This window comes from Pungitius pungitius, unplaced genomic scaffold (genome assembly GCF_949316345.1).
Source record: "Pungitius pungitius unplaced genomic scaffold, fPunPun2.1 scaffold_28, whole genome shotgun sequence".
Lineage (NCBI taxonomy): Eukaryota > Metazoa > Chordata > Actinopteri > Perciformes > Gasterosteidae > Pungitius > Pungitius pungitius.
This window is the reverse complement of record NW_026909895.1, coordinates 1-12,939: the sequence shown is the minus strand read 5'-3', so window position 1 is coordinate 12,939 and position 12,939 is coordinate 1. Positions and strand designations below refer to the sequence as shown.

The 12,939-nt window shown below is 44.1% G+C and overlaps 28 non-coding genes across 28 annotated transcripts; all 28 read right to left on the bottom strand.

Annotated features, from left to right (window-relative positions):
- Positions 1-144: 144 nt before the first annotated feature.
- On the bottom strand, positions 145-263 carry LOC134122100 (5S ribosomal RNA). Its single transcript, XR_009953641.1, has one exon. It is a non-coding gene; the product is annotated as a 5S ribosomal RNA (ribosomal RNA).
- A 344-nt stretch (positions 264-607) lies between these two features.
- On the bottom strand, positions 608-726 carry LOC134122506 (5S ribosomal RNA). The gene has a single exon (XR_009954032.1). It is a non-coding gene; the product is annotated as a 5S ribosomal RNA (ribosomal RNA).
- Positions 727-1,065: 339 nt separating this feature from the next.
- On the bottom strand, positions 1,066-1,184 carry LOC134121636 (5S ribosomal RNA). Its single transcript, XR_009953177.1, has one exon. It is a non-coding gene; the product is annotated as a 5S ribosomal RNA (ribosomal RNA).
- A 344-nt stretch (positions 1,185-1,528) lies between these two features.
- On the bottom strand, positions 1,529-1,647 carry LOC134122494 (5S ribosomal RNA). Its single transcript, XR_009954021.1, has one exon. It is a non-coding gene; the product is annotated as a 5S ribosomal RNA (ribosomal RNA).
- Positions 1,648-2,045: 398 nt separating this feature from the next.
- Positions 2,046-2,164, bottom strand: LOC134122099 (5S ribosomal RNA). The gene has a single exon (XR_009953640.1). It is a non-coding gene; the product is annotated as a 5S ribosomal RNA (ribosomal RNA).
- Positions 2,165-2,508: 344 nt separating this feature from the next.
- On the bottom strand, positions 2,509-2,627 carry LOC134122482 (5S ribosomal RNA). Its single transcript, XR_009954009.1, has one exon. It is a non-coding gene; the product is annotated as a 5S ribosomal RNA (ribosomal RNA).
- A 339-nt stretch (positions 2,628-2,966) lies between these two features.
- On the bottom strand, positions 2,967-3,085 carry LOC134121635 (5S ribosomal RNA). Its single transcript, XR_009953176.1, has one exon. It is a non-coding gene; the product is annotated as a 5S ribosomal RNA (ribosomal RNA).
- A 344-nt stretch (positions 3,086-3,429) lies between these two features.
- LOC134122471 (5S ribosomal RNA) lies at positions 3,430-3,548 on the bottom strand. Its single transcript, XR_009953998.1, has one exon. It is a non-coding gene; the product is annotated as a 5S ribosomal RNA (ribosomal RNA).
- A 339-nt stretch (positions 3,549-3,887) lies between these two features.
- LOC134121633 (5S ribosomal RNA) lies at positions 3,888-4,006 on the bottom strand. The gene has a single exon (XR_009953174.1). It is a non-coding gene; the product is annotated as a 5S ribosomal RNA (ribosomal RNA).
- A 344-nt stretch (positions 4,007-4,350) lies between these two features.
- On the bottom strand, positions 4,351-4,469 carry LOC134122460 (5S ribosomal RNA). Its single transcript, XR_009953987.1, has one exon. It is a non-coding gene; the product is annotated as a 5S ribosomal RNA (ribosomal RNA).
- A 398-nt stretch (positions 4,470-4,867) lies between these two features.
- On the bottom strand, positions 4,868-4,986 carry LOC134122098 (5S ribosomal RNA). The gene has a single exon (XR_009953639.1). It is a non-coding gene; the product is annotated as a 5S ribosomal RNA (ribosomal RNA).
- A 344-nt stretch (positions 4,987-5,330) lies between these two features.
- Positions 5,331-5,449, bottom strand: LOC134121510 (5S ribosomal RNA). Its single transcript, XR_009953051.1, has one exon. It is a non-coding gene; the product is annotated as a 5S ribosomal RNA (ribosomal RNA).
- A 339-nt stretch (positions 5,450-5,788) lies between these two features.
- LOC134121632 (5S ribosomal RNA) lies at positions 5,789-5,907 on the bottom strand. The gene has a single exon (XR_009953173.1). It is a non-coding gene; the product is annotated as a 5S ribosomal RNA (ribosomal RNA).
- Positions 5,908-6,251: 344 nt separating this feature from the next.
- LOC134122448 (5S ribosomal RNA) lies at positions 6,252-6,370 on the bottom strand. The gene has a single exon (XR_009953976.1). It is a non-coding gene; the product is annotated as a 5S ribosomal RNA (ribosomal RNA).
- Positions 6,371-6,709: 339 nt separating this feature from the next.
- On the bottom strand, positions 6,710-6,828 carry LOC134121631 (5S ribosomal RNA). Its single transcript, XR_009953172.1, has one exon. It is a non-coding gene; the product is annotated as a 5S ribosomal RNA (ribosomal RNA).
- Positions 6,829-7,172: 344 nt separating this feature from the next.
- Positions 7,173-7,291, bottom strand: LOC134122437 (5S ribosomal RNA). Its single transcript, XR_009953965.1, has one exon. It is a non-coding gene; the product is annotated as a 5S ribosomal RNA (ribosomal RNA).
- Positions 7,292-7,689: 398 nt separating this feature from the next.
- On the bottom strand, positions 7,690-7,808 carry LOC134122097 (5S ribosomal RNA). The gene has a single exon (XR_009953638.1). It is a non-coding gene; the product is annotated as a 5S ribosomal RNA (ribosomal RNA).
- Positions 7,809-8,152: 344 nt separating this feature from the next.
- On the bottom strand, positions 8,153-8,271 carry LOC134122419 (5S ribosomal RNA). The gene has a single exon (XR_009953954.1). It is a non-coding gene; the product is annotated as a 5S ribosomal RNA (ribosomal RNA).
- A 339-nt stretch (positions 8,272-8,610) lies between these two features.
- LOC134121630 (5S ribosomal RNA) lies at positions 8,611-8,729 on the bottom strand. Its single transcript, XR_009953171.1, has one exon. It is a non-coding gene; the product is annotated as a 5S ribosomal RNA (ribosomal RNA).
- Positions 8,730-9,073: 344 nt separating this feature from the next.
- LOC134122308 (5S ribosomal RNA) lies at positions 9,074-9,192 on the bottom strand. Its single transcript, XR_009953848.1, has one exon. It is a non-coding gene; the product is annotated as a 5S ribosomal RNA (ribosomal RNA).
- A 339-nt stretch (positions 9,193-9,531) lies between these two features.
- Positions 9,532-9,650, bottom strand: LOC134121629 (5S ribosomal RNA). Its single transcript, XR_009953170.1, has one exon. It is a non-coding gene; the product is annotated as a 5S ribosomal RNA (ribosomal RNA).
- A 344-nt stretch (positions 9,651-9,994) lies between these two features.
- On the bottom strand, positions 9,995-10,113 carry LOC134122196 (5S ribosomal RNA). The gene has a single exon (XR_009953737.1). It is a non-coding gene; the product is annotated as a 5S ribosomal RNA (ribosomal RNA).
- A 398-nt stretch (positions 10,114-10,511) lies between these two features.
- On the bottom strand, positions 10,512-10,630 carry LOC134122096 (5S ribosomal RNA). Its single transcript, XR_009953637.1, has one exon. It is a non-coding gene; the product is annotated as a 5S ribosomal RNA (ribosomal RNA).
- Positions 10,631-10,974: 344 nt separating this feature from the next.
- On the bottom strand, positions 10,975-11,093 carry LOC134121509 (5S ribosomal RNA). The gene has a single exon (XR_009953050.1). It is a non-coding gene; the product is annotated as a 5S ribosomal RNA (ribosomal RNA).
- Positions 11,094-11,432: 339 nt separating this feature from the next.
- Positions 11,433-11,551, bottom strand: LOC134121628 (5S ribosomal RNA). Its single transcript, XR_009953169.1, has one exon. It is a non-coding gene; the product is annotated as a 5S ribosomal RNA (ribosomal RNA).
- Positions 11,552-11,895: 344 nt separating this feature from the next.
- LOC134122085 (5S ribosomal RNA) lies at positions 11,896-12,014 on the bottom strand. Its single transcript, XR_009953626.1, has one exon. It is a non-coding gene; the product is annotated as a 5S ribosomal RNA (ribosomal RNA).
- A 339-nt stretch (positions 12,015-12,353) lies between these two features.
- Positions 12,354-12,472, bottom strand: LOC134121627 (5S ribosomal RNA). Its single transcript, XR_009953168.1, has one exon. It is a non-coding gene; the product is annotated as a 5S ribosomal RNA (ribosomal RNA).
- Positions 12,473-12,818: 346 nt separating this feature from the next.
- Positions 12,819-12,937, bottom strand: LOC134122351 (5S ribosomal RNA). Its single transcript, XR_009953891.1, has one exon. It is a non-coding gene; the product is annotated as a 5S ribosomal RNA (ribosomal RNA).
- Between the last annotated feature and the right edge of the window lie 2 nt (positions 12,938-12,939).

The window sequence follows — 12,939 nt, the reverse complement described above, 5'->3', positions numbered from 1 at the left end:
TTGGATAATATTGTCTAATTGCCTTTCATATCCAACGTTAAAACAACACTAAACATGCATCTCTTCAACAATGTGATATACTTTTTGTAATTTGTAGGTGTACAATCTGCGGCGCTCGGCGGCTTTCGGTGAGAGAAGTGAAAAAGCTTACGGCACCTGGGATTCCCAGGCGGTCTTCCATCCAGGTACTAACCAGGCCCTGCTCTGCTTAGCTTCCGAGAACAGACGAGATCGGGCGGAACCAGAGAGGTATGGACGTAAGCTGCTTTTCATCTTTTTCCTAATCCTTTAAAACGTGTCAAAGATAATCAGAAGTTTCTTTTTCTAAAATTGAAGCAGTTCTTAGCATTGGCAAGAGAGGTTCCTAAAGCCTGAAGGTAACTTTACTTTTCTTCACTGGCAATTCTAACATGTTGGGTTAGCACCTGTATTTCAACGGCTAAATTACAAACAACAGTATGCCAATCGTAAATGTTGACCAACACTAATTTAGCAATCATGAAACGGAATCATTTTGGATAATATTGTCTAATTTCCTTTCATATCCAACGTTAAAACAGGTGTACAATCTGCGGCGCTCGGCGGCTTTCGGAGAGAGAAGTGAAAAAGCTTACGGCACCTGGGATTCCCAGGCGGTCTTCCATCCAGGTACTAACCAGGCCCTGCTCTGCTTAGCTTCCGAGATCAGACGAGATCGGGCGGAACCAGAGAGGTATGGCCGTAAGCTGCTTTTTATCTTTTTCCTAATCCTTTATAATGCGTCAATGAATTATGACACGCCTGCCGTTGGCATCTTTGTGTGGGTTAAATAAGGGTATGCAAAGAAGGCTGTGACATCCCATGCCGAAAATTGGATGGACTAGAGAAGACCCGCCCAGGAGTCCCAGCCAATCGGTGAATGGCCATTGCAGTCCCCGCCACCTCAAATGGCCTGACGATGGTATGGACGTAAGCCACCTTTCATCTTCTTCCTATTGCATCTCTTCTACAATGTGAATTTTTTTTTACAATTGTGTAGGTGTACAATCTACGGCGCTGGGCGGCTTTCAGAGAGAGAAGTGAAAAAGCTTACGGCACCTGGGATTCCCAGGCGGTCTTCCATCCAGGTACTAACCAGGCCCTGCTCTGCTTAGCTTCCGAGATCAGACGAGATCGGGCGGAACCAGAGAGGTATGGACGTAAGCTGCTTTTCATCTTTTTCCTAATCCTTTAAAACGTGTCAAAGATAATCAGAAGTTTCTTTTTCTAAAATTGAAGCAGTTCTTAGCATTGGCAAGAGAGGTTCCTAAAGCCTGAAGGTAACTTTACTTTTCTTCACTGGCAATTCTAACATGTTGGGTTAGCACCTGTATTTCAACGGCTAAATTACAAACAACAGTATGCCAATCGTAAATGTTGACCAACACTAATTTAGCAATCATGAAACGGAATCATTTTGGATAATATTGTCTAATTTCCTTTCATATCCAACGTTAAAACAGGTGTACAATCTGCGGCGCTCGGCGGCTTTCGGAGAGAGAAGTGAAAAAGCTTACGGCACCTGGGATTCCCAGGCGGTCTTCCATCCAGGTACTAACCAGGCCCTGCTCTGCTTAGCTTCCGAGATCAGACGAGATCGGGCGGAACCAGAGAGGTATGGCCGTAAGCTGCTTTTTATCTTTTTCCTAATCCTTTATAATGCGTCAAAGATAATCAGAAGAGTTTCTTTTTCTAAAATTGAAGCAGTTCTTAGGATTGGCAAGAGAGGTTTCTAAAGCCTGAAGGTAACTTTACTTTTCTTCACTGGCAATTCTAACATGTTGGGTTAGCACCTGTATTTCAACGGCTAAATTACAAACAAAAGTATGCCAATTGTTAAATGTTGATCAACACTAATTTAGCAACCATGAAACGGAATCATTTTGGATAATATTGTCTAATTGCCTTTCATATCCAACGTTAAAACAACACTAAACATGCATCTCTTCAACAATGTGATATACTTTTTGTAATTTGTAGGTGTACAATCTGCGGCGCTCGGCGGCTTTCGGTGAGAGAAGTGAAAAAGCTTACGGCACCTGGGATTCCCAGGCGGTCTTCCATCCAGGTACTAACCAGGCCCTGCTCTGCTTAGCTTCCGAGAACAGACGAGATCGGGCGGAACCAGAGAGGTATGGACGTAAGCTGCTTTTCATCTTTTTCCTAATCCTTTAAAACGTGTCAAAGATAATCAGAAGTTTCTTTTTCTAAAATTGAAGCAGTTCTTAGCATTGGCAAGAGAGGTTCCTAAAGCCTGAAGGTAACTTTACTTTTCTTCACTGGCAATTCTAACATGTTGGGTTAGCACCTGTATTTCAACGGCTAAATTACAAACAACAGTATGCCAATCGTAAATGTTGACCAACACTAATTTAGCAATCATGAAACGGAATCATTTTGGATAATATTGTCTAATTTCCTTTCATATCCAACGTTAAAACAGGTGTACAATCTGCGGCGCTCGGCGGCTTTCGGAGAGAGAAGTGAAAAAGCTTACGGCACCTGGGATTCCCAGGCGGTCTTCCATCCAGGTACTAACCAGGCCCTGCTCTGCTTAGCTTCCGAGATCAGACGAGATCGGGCGGAACCAGAGAGGTATGGCCGTAAGCTGCTTTTTATCTTTTTCCTAATCCTTTATAATGCGTCAATGAATTATGACACGCCTGCCGTTGGCATCTTTGTGTGGGTTAAATAAGGGTATGCAAAGAAGGCTGTGACATCCCATGCCGAAAATTGGATGGACTAGAGAAGACCCGCCCAGGAGTCCCAGCCAATCGGTGAATGGCCATTGCAGTCCCCGCCACCTCAAATGGCCTGACGATGGTATGGACGTAAGCCACCTTTCATCTTCTTCCTATTGCATCTCTTCTACAATGTGAATTTTTTTTTACAATTGTGTAGGTGTACAATCTACGGCGCTGGGCGGCTTTCAGAGAGAGAAGTGAAAAAGCTTACGGCACCTGGGATTCCCAGGCGGTCTTCCATCCAGGTACTAACCAGGCCCTGCTCTGCTTAGCTTCCGAGATCAGACGAGATCGGGCGGAACCAGAGAGGTATGGACGTAAGCTGCTTTTCATCTTTTTCCTAATCCTTTAAAACGTGTCAAAGATAATCAGAAGTTTCTTTTTCTAAAATTGAAGCAGTTCTTAGCATTGGCAAGAGAGGTTCCTAAAGCCTGAAGGTAACTTTACTTTTCTTCACTGGCAATTCTAACATGTTGGGTTAGCACCTGTATTTCAACGGCTAAATTACAAACAACAGTATGCCAATCGTAAATGTTGACCAACACTAATTTAGCAATCATGAAACGGAATCATTTTGGATAATATTGTCTAATTTCCTTTCATATCCAACGTTAAAACAGGTGTACAATCTGCGGCGCTCGGCGGCTTTCGGAGAGAGAAGTGAAAAAGCTTACGGCACCTGGGATTCCCAGGCGGTCTTCCATCCAGGTACTAACCAGGCCCTGCTCTGCTTAGCTTCCGAGATCAGACGAGATCGGGCGGAACCAGAGAGGTATGGCCGTAAGCTGCTTTTTATCTTTTTCCTAATCCTTTATAATGCGTCAATGAATTATGACACGCCTGCCGTTGGCATCTTTGTGTGGGTTAAATAAGGGTATGCAAAGAAGGCTGTGACATCCCATGCCGAAAATTGGATGGACTAGAGAAGACCCGCCCAGGAGTCCCAGCCAATCGGTGAATGGCCATTGCAGTCCCCGCCACCTCAAATGGCCTGACGATGGTATGGACGTAAGCCACCTTTCATCTTCTTCCTATTGCATCTCTTCTACAATGTGAATTTTTTTTTACAATTGTGTAGGTGTACAATCTACGGCGCTGGGCGGCTTTCAGAGAGAGAAGTGAAAAAGCTTACGGCACCTGGGATTCCCAGGCGGTCTTCCATCCAGGTACTAACCAGGCCCTGCTCTGCTTAGCTTCCGAGATCAGACGAGATCGGGCGGAACCAGAGAGGTATGGACGTAAGCTGCTTTTCATCTTTTTCCTAATCCTTTAAAACGTGTCAAAGATAATCAGAAGTTTCTTTTTCTAAAATTGAAGCAGTTCTTAGCATTGGCAAGAGAGGTTCCTAAAGCCTGAAGGTAACTTTACTTTTCTTCACTGGCAATTCTAACATGTTGGGTTAGCACCTGTATTTCAACGGCTAAATTACAAACAACAGTATGCCAATCGTAAATGTTGACCAACACTAATTTAGCAATCATGAAACGGAATCATTTTGGATAATATTGTCTAATTTCCTTTCATATCCAACGTTAAAACAGGTGTACAATCTGCGGCGCTCGGCGGCTTTCGGAGAGAGAAGTGAAAAAGCTTACGGCACCTGGGATTCCCAGGCGGTCTTCCATCCAGGTACTAACCAGGCCCTGCTCTGCTTAGCTTCCGAGATCAGACGAGATCGGGCGGAACCAGAGAGGTATGGCCGTAAGCTGCTTTTTATCTTTTTCCTAATCCTTTATAATGCGTCAAAGATAATCAGAAGAGTTTCTTTTTCTAAAATTGAAGCAGTTCTTAGGATTGGCAAGAGAGGTTTCTAAAGCCTGAAGGTAACTTTACTTTTCTTCACTGGCAATTCTAACATGTTGGGTTAGCACCTGTATTTCAACGGCTAAATTACAAACAAAAGTATGCCAATTGTTAAATGTTGATCAACACTAATTTAGCAACCATGAAACGGAATCATTTTGGATAATATTGTCTAATTGCCTTTCATATCCAACGTTAAAACAACACTAAACATGCATCTCTTCAACAATGTGATATACTTTTTGTAATTTGTAGGTGTACAATCTGCGGCGCTCGGCGGCTTTCGGTGAGAGAAGTGAAAAAGCTTACGGCACCTGGGATTCCCAGGCGGTCTTCCATCCAGGTACTAACCAGGCCCTGCTCTGCTTAGCTTCCGAGAACAGACGAGATCGGGCGGAACCAGAGAGGTATGGACGTAAGCTGCTTTTCATCTTTTTCCTAATCCTTTAAAACGTGTCAAAGATAATCAGAAGTTTCTTTTTCTAAAATTGAAGCAGTTCTTAGCATTGGCAAGAGAGGTTCCTAAAGCCTGAAGGTAACTTTACTTTTCTTCACTGGCAATTCTAACATGTTGGGTTAGCACCTGTATTTCAACGGCTAAATTACAAACAACAGTATGCCAATCGTAAATGTTGACCAACACTAATTTAGCAATCATGAAACGGAATCATTTTGGATAATATTGTCTAATTTCCTTTCATATCCAACGTTAAAACAGGTGTACAATCTGCGGCGCTCGGCGGCTTTCGGAGAGAGAAGTGAAAAAGCTTACGGCACCTGGGATTCCCAGGCGGTCTTCCATCCAGGTACTAAACAGGCCCTGCTCTGCTTAGCTTCCGAGATCAGACGAGATCGGGCGGAACCAGAGAGGTATGGCCGTAAGCTGCTTTTTATCTTTTTCCTAATCCTTTATAATGCGTCAATGAATTATGACACGCCTGCCGTTGGCATCTTTGTGTGGGTTAAATAAGGGTATGCAAAGAAGGCTGTGACATCCCATGCCGAAAATTGGATGGACTAGAGAAGACCCGCCCAGGAGTCCCAGCCAATCGGTGAATGGCCATTGCAGTCCCCGCCACCTCAAATGGCCTGACGATGGTATGGACGTAAGCCACCTTTCATCTTCTTCCTATTGCATCTCTTCTACAATGTGAATTTTTTTTTACAATTGTGTAGGTGTACAATCTACGGCGCTGGGCGGCTTTCAGAGAGAGAAGTGAAAAAGCTTACGGCACCTGGGATTCCCAGGCGGTCTTCCATCCAGGTACTAACCAGGCCCTGCTCTGCTTAGCTTCCGAGATCAGACGAGATCGGGCGGAACCAGAGAGGTATGGACGTAAGCTGCTTTTCATCTTTTTCCTAATCCTTTAAAACGTGTCAAAGATAATCAGAAGTTTCTTTTTCTAAAATTGAAGCAGTTCTTAGCATTGGCAAGAGAGGTTCCTAAAGCCTGAAGGTAACTTTACTTTTCTTCACTGGCAATTCTAACATGTTGGGTTAGCACCTGTATTTCAACGGCTAAATTACAAACAACAGTATGCCAATCGTAAATGTTGACCAACACTAATTTAGCAATCATGAAACGGAATCATTTTGGATAATATTGTCTAATTTCCTTTCATATCCAACGTTAAAACAGGTGTACAATCTGCGGCGCTCGGCGGCTTTCGGAGAGAGAAGTGAAAAAGCTTACGGCACCTGGGATTCCCAGGCGGTCTTCCATCCAGGTACTAACCAGGCCCTGCTCTGCTTAGCTTCCGAGATCAGACGAGATCGGGCGGAACCAGAGAGGTATGGCCGTAAGCTGCTTTTTATCTTTTTCCTAATCCTTTATAATGCGTCAATGAATTATGACACGCCTGCCGTTGGCATCTTTGTGTGGGTTAAATAAGGGTATGCAAAGAAGGCTGTGACATCCCATGCCGAAAATTGGATGGACTAGAGAAGACCCGCCCAGGAGTCCCAGCCAATCGGTGAATGGCCATTGCAGTCCCCGCCACCTCAAATGGCCTGACGATGGTATGGACGTAAGCCACCTTTCATCTTCTTCCTATTGCATCTCTTCTACAATGTGAATTTTTTTTTACAATTGTGTAGGTGTACAATCTACGGCGCTGGGCGGCTTTCAGAGAGAGAAGTGAAAAAGCTTACGGCACCTGGGATTCCCAGGCGGTCTTCCATCCAGGTACTAACCAGGCCCTGCTCTGCTTAGCTTCCGAGATCAGACGAGATCGGGCGGAACCAGAGAGGTATGGACGTAAGCTGCTTTTCATCTTTTTCCTAATCCTTTAAAACGTGTCAAAGATAATCAGAAGTTTCTTTTTCTAAAATTGAAGCAGTTCTTAGCATTGGCAAGAGAGGTTCCTAAAGCCTGAAGGTAACTTTACTTTTCTTCACTGGCAATTCTAACATGTTGGGTTAGCACCTGTATTTCAACGGCTAAATTACAAACAACAGTATGCCAATCGTAAATGTTGACCAACACTAATTTAGCAATCATGAAACGGAATCATTTTGGATAATATTGTCTAATTTCCTTTCATATCCAACGTTAAAACAGGTGTACAATCTGCGGCGCTCGGCGGCTTTCGGAGAGAGAAGTGAAAAAGCTTACGGCACCTGGGATTCCCAGGCGGTCTTCCATCCAGGTACTAACCAGGCCCTGCTCTGCTTAGCTTCCGAGATCAGACGAGATCGGGCGGAACCAGAGAGGTATGGCCGTAAGCTGCTTTTTATCTTTTTCCTAATCCTTTATAATGCGTCAAAGATAATCAGAAGAGTTTCTTTTTCTAAAATTGAAGCAGTTCTTAGGATTGGCAAGAGAGGTTTCTAAAGCCTGAAGGTAACTTTACTTTTCTTCACTGGCAATTCTAACATGTTGGGTTAGCACCTGTATTTCAACGGCTAAATTACAAACAAAAGTATGCCAATTGTTAAATGTTGATCAACACTAATTTAGCAACCATGAAACGGAATCATTTTGGATAATATTGTCTAATTGCCTTTCATATCCAACGTTAAAACAACACTAAACATGCATCTCTTCAACAATGTGATATACTTTTTGTAATTTGTAGGTGTACAATCTGCGGCGCTCGGCGGCTTTCGGTGAGAGAAGTGAAAAAGCTTACGGCACCTGGGATTCCCAGGCGGTCTTCCATCCAGGTACTAACCAGGCCCTGCTCTGCTTAGCTTCCGAGAACAGACGAGATCGGGCGGAACCAGAGAGGTATGGACGTAAGCTGCTTTTCATCTTTTTCCTAATCCTTTAAAACGTGTCAAAGATAATCAGAAGTTTCTTTTTCTAAAATTGAAGCAGTTCTTAGCATTGGCAAGAGAGGTTCCTAAAGCCTGAAGGTAACTTTACTTTTCTTCACTGGCAATTCTAACATGTTGGGTTAGCACCTGTATTTCAACGGCTAAATTACAAACAACAGTATGCCAATCGTAAATGTTGACCAACACTAATTTAGCAATCATGAAACGGAATCATTTTGGATAATATTGTCTAATTTCCTTTCATATCCAACGTTAAAACAGGTGTACAATCTGCGGCGCTCGGCGGCTTTCGGAGAGAGAAGTGAAAAAGCTTACGGCACCTGGGATTCCCAGGCGGTCTTCCATCCAGGTACTAACCAGGCCCTGCTCTGCTTAGCTTCCGAGATCAGACGAGATCGGGCGGAACCAGAGAGGTATGGCCGTAAGCTGCTTTTTATCTTTTTCCTAATCCTTTATAATGCGTCAATGAATTATGACACGCCTGCCGTTGGCATCTTTGTGTGGGTTAAATAAGGGTATGCAAAGAAGGCTGTGACATCCCATGCCGAAAATTGGATGGACTAGAGAAGACCCGCCCAGGAGTCCCAGCCAATCGGTGAATGGCCATTGCAGTCCCCGCCACCTCAAATGGCCTGACGATGGTATGGACGTAAGCCACCTTTCATCTTCTTCCTATTGCATCTCTTCTACAATGTGAATTTTTTTTTACAATTGTGTAGGTGTACAATCTACGGCGCTGGGCGGCTTTCAGAGAGAGAAGTGAAAAAGCTTACGGCACCTGGGATTCCCAGGCGGTCTTCCATCCAGGTACTAACCAGGCCCTGCTCTGCTTAGCTTCCGAGATCAGACGAGATCGGGCGGAACCAGAGAGGTATGGACGTAAGCTGCTTTTCATCTTTTTCCTAATCCTTTAAAACGTGTCAAAGATAATCAGAAGTTTCTTTTTCTAAAATTGAAGCAGTTCTTAGCATTGGCAAGAGAGGTTCCTAAAGCCTGAAGGTAACTTTACTTTTCTTCACTGGCAATTCTAACATGTTGGGTTAGCACCTGTATTTCAACGGCTAAATTACAAACAACAGTATGCCAATCGTAAATGTTGACCAACACTAATTTAGCAATCATGAAACGGAATCATTTTGGATAATATTGTCTAATTTCCTTTCATATCCAACGTTAAAACAGGTGTACAATCTGCGGCGCTCGGCGGCTTTCGGAGAGAGAAGTGAAAAAGCTTACGGCACCTGGGATTCCCAGGCGGTCTTCCATCCAGGTACTAACCAGGCCCTGCTCTGCTTAGCTTCCGAGATCAGACGAGATCGGGCGGAACCAGAGAGGTATGGCCGTAAGCTGCTTTTTATCTTTTTCCTAATCCTTTATAATGCGTCAATGAATTATGACACGCCTGCCGTTGGCATCTTTGTGTGGGTTAAATAAGGGTATGCAAAGAAGGCTGTGACATCCCATGCCGAAAATTGGATGGACTAGAGAAGACCCGCCCAGGAGTCCCAGCCAATCGGTGAATGGCCATTGCAGTCCCCGCCACCTCAAATGGCCTGACGATGGTATGGACGTAAGCCACCTTTCATCTTCTTCCTATTGCATCTCTTCTACAATGTGAATTTTTTTTTACAATTGTGTAGGTGTACAATCTACGGCGCTGGGCGGCTTTCAGAGAGAGAAGTGAAAAAGCTTACGGCACCTGGGATTCCCAGGCGGTCTTCCATCCAGGTACTAACCAGGCCCTGCTCTGCTTAGCTTCCGAGATCAGACGAGATCGGGCGGAACCAGAGAGGTATGGACGTAAGCTGCTTTTCATCTTTTTCCTAATCCTTTAAAACGTGTCAAAGATAATCAGAAGTTTCTTTTTCTAAAATTGAAGCAGTTCTTAGCATTGGCAAGAGAGGTTCCTAAAGCCTGAAGGTAACTTTACTTTTCTTCACTGGCAATTCTAACATGTTGGGTTAGCACCTGTATTTCAACGGCTAAATTACAAACAACAGTATGCCAATCGTAAATGTTGACCAACACTAATTTAGCAATCATGAAACGGAATCATTTTGGATAATATTGTCTAATTTCCTTTCATATCCAACGTTAAAACAGGTGTACAATCTGCGGCGCTCGGCGGCTTTCGGAGAGAGAAGTGAAAAAGCTTACGGCACCTGGGATTCCCAGGCGGTCTTCCATCCAGGTACTAACCAGGCCCTGCTCTGCTTAGCTTCCGAGATCAGACGAGATCGGGCGGAACCAGAGAGGTATGGCCGTAAGCTGCTTTTTATCTTTTTCCTAATCCTTTATAATGCGTCAAAGATAATCAGAAGAGTTTCTTTTTCTAAAATTGAAGCAGTTCTTAGGATTGGCAAGAGAGGTTTCTAAAGCCTGAAGGTAACTTTACTTTTCTTCACTGGCAATTCTAACATGTTGGGTTAGCACCTGTATTTCAACGGCTAAATTACAAACAAAAGTATGCCAATTGTTAAATGTTGATCAACACTAATTTAGCAACCATGAAACGGAATCATTTTGGATAATATTGTCTAATTGCCTTTCATATCCAACGTTAAAACAACACTAAACATGCATCTCTTCAACAATGTGATATACTTTTTGTAATTTGTAGGTGTACAATCTGCGGCGCTCGGCGGCTTTCGGTGAGAGAAGTGAAAAAGCTTACGGCACCTGGGATTCCCAGGCGGTCTTCCATCCAGGTACTAACCAGGCCCTGCTCTGCTTAGCTTCCGAGAACAGACGAGATCGGGCGGAACCAGAGAGGTATGGACGTAAGCTGCTTTTCATCTTTTTCCTAATCCTTTAAAACGTGTCAAAGATAATCAGAAGTTTCTTTTTCTAAAATTGAAGCAGTTCTTAGCATTGGCAAGAGAGGTTCCTAAAGCCTGAAGGTAACTTTACTTTTCTTCACTGGCAATTCTAACATGTTGGGTTAGCACCTGTATTTCAACGGCTAAATTACAAACAACAGTATGCCAATCGTAAATGTTGACCAACACTAATTTAGCAATCATGAAACGGAATCATTTTGGATAATATTGTCTAATTTCCTTTCATATCCAACGTTAAAACAGGTGTACAATCTGCGGCGCTCGGCGGCTTTCGGAGAGAGAAGTGAAAAAGCTTACGGCACCTGGGATTCCCAGGCGGTCTTCCATCCAGGTACTAAACAGGCCCTGCTCTGCTTAGCTTCCGAGATCAGACGAGATCGGGCGGAACCAGAGAGGTATGGCCGTAAGCTGCTTTTTATCTTTTTCCTAATCCTTTATAATGCGTCAATGAATTATGACACGCCTGCCGTTGGCATCTTTGTGTGGGTTAAATAAGGGTATGCAAAGAAGGCTGTGACATCCCATGCCGAAAATTGGATGGACTAGAGAAGACCCGCCCAGGAGTCCCAGCCAATCGGTGAATGGCCATTGCAGTCCCCGCCACCTCAAATGGCCTGACGATGGTATGGACGTAAGCCACCTTTCATCTTCTTCCTATTGCATCTCTTCTACAATGTGAATTTTTTTTTACAATTGTGTAGGTGTACAATCTACGGCGCTGGGCGGCTTTCAGAGAGAGAAGTGAAAAAGCTTACGGCACCTGGGATTCCCAGGCGGTCTTCCATCCAGGTACTAACCAGGCCCTGCTCTGCTTAGCTTCCGAGATCAGACGAGATCGGGCGGAACCAGAGAGGTATGGACGTAAGCTGCTTTTCATCTTTTTCCTAATCCTTTAAAACGTGTCAAAGATAATCAGAAGTTTCTTTTTCTAAAATTGAAGCAGTTCTTAGCATTGGCAAGAGAGGTTCCTAAAGCCTGAAGGTAACTTTACTTTTCTTCACTGGCAATTCTAACATGTTGGGTTAGCACCTGTATTTCAACGGCTAAATTACAAACAACAGTATGCCAATCGTAAATGTTGACCAACACTAATTTAGCAATCATGAAACGGAATCATTTTGGATAATATTGTCTAATTTCCTTTCATATCCAACGTTAAAACAGGTGTACAATCTGCGGCGCTCGGCGGCTTTCGGAGAGAGAAGTGAAAAAGCTTACGGCACCTGGGATTCCCAGGCGGTCTTCCATCCAGGTACTAACCAGGCCCTGCTCTGCTTAGCTTCCGAGATCAGACGAGATCGGGCGGAACCAGAGAGGTATGGCCGTAAGCTGCTTTTTATCTTTTTCCTAATCCTTTATAATGCGTCAATGAATTATGACACGCCTGCCGTTGGCATCTTTGTGTGGGTTAAATAAGGGTATGCAAAGAAGGCTGTGACATCCCATGCCGAAAATTGGATGGACTAGAGAAGACCCGCCCAGGAGTCCCAGCCAATCGGTGAATGGCCATTGCAGTCCCCGCCACCTCAAATGGCCTGACGATGGTATGGACGTAAGCCACCTTTCATCTTCTTCCTATTGCATCTCTTCTACAATGTGAATTTTTTTTTACAATTGTGTAGGTGTACAATCTACGGCGCTGGGCGGCTTTCAGAGAGAGAAGTGAAAAAGCTTACGGCACCTGGGATTCCCAGGCGGTCTTCCATCCAGGTACTAACCAGGCCCTGCTCTGCTTAGCTTCCGAGATCAGACGAGATCGGGCGGAACCAGAGAGGTATGGACGTAAGCTGCTTTTCATCTTTTTCCTAATCCTTTAAAACGTGTCAAAGATAATCAGAAGTTTCTTTTTCTAAAATTGAAGCAGTTCTTAGCATTGGCAAGAGAGGTTCCTAAAGCCTGAAGGTAACTTTACTTTTCTTCACTGGCAATTCTAACATGTTGGGTTAGCACCTGTATTTCAACGGCTAAATTACAAACAACAGTATGCCAATCGTAAATGTTGACCAACACTAATTTAGCAATCATGAAACGGAATCATTTTGGATAATATTGTCTAATTTCCTTTCATATCCAACGTTTAAAACAGGTGTACAATCTGCGGCGCTCGGCGGCTTTCGGAGAGAGAAGTGAAAAAGCTTAACGGCACCTGGGATTCCCAGGCGGTCTTCCATCCAGGTACTAACCAGGCCCTGCTCTGCTTAGCTTCCGAGATCAGACGAGATCGGGCGGAACCAGAGAGGTATGGCCGTAAGCTG